This window comes from Etheostoma spectabile, chromosome 5 (assembly GCF_008692095.1).
Source record: "Etheostoma spectabile isolate EspeVRDwgs_2016 chromosome 5, UIUC_Espe_1.0, whole genome shotgun sequence".
Taxonomy (NCBI): Eukaryota; Metazoa; Chordata; class Actinopteri; order Perciformes; family Percidae; genus Etheostoma; species Etheostoma spectabile.
In genome coordinates, this window is record NC_045737.1 from 25,217,982 (window position 1) to 25,218,432 (window position 451).

Genomic DNA, 451 nt, shown 5'->3' on the forward strand with positions numbered 1-451 from the left:
CTGCAGCAATGTGCAGTACAACAAATATATGGTGTTTTTTGAAAATGTAAGTACGAAAACCGTTTCGCATATAACCTTTAAATACAAACATGAACTTGAAAAGGACCTTAATATGAGCACTTCAACATGTTTTCCTCTCTGAGGTAGTGCACAGCTGTCTTGTGAGTTAACAGCTATGTGGAGCACGTAAATATAAAATAAACCCTGATTTATGATGTATTATTTATATGTGGCTTCATTTAACTTTTTAATCCAAAGTGATCAATTATTCAGCACAGAGTCACAAAAGCTTTAGACAAACAGCCGTGCACATGGAATGTTCCTCTATTCTGTTCAGAGACGCTGCAGTGATCTTACAGTTTGCCTTACTGTTTGTATCCTCATTAATAATGGGTTATTTACCCTCATTCGAACTACAGAGCCAATCTGGCAAACTAGTGCGGTTATAGCC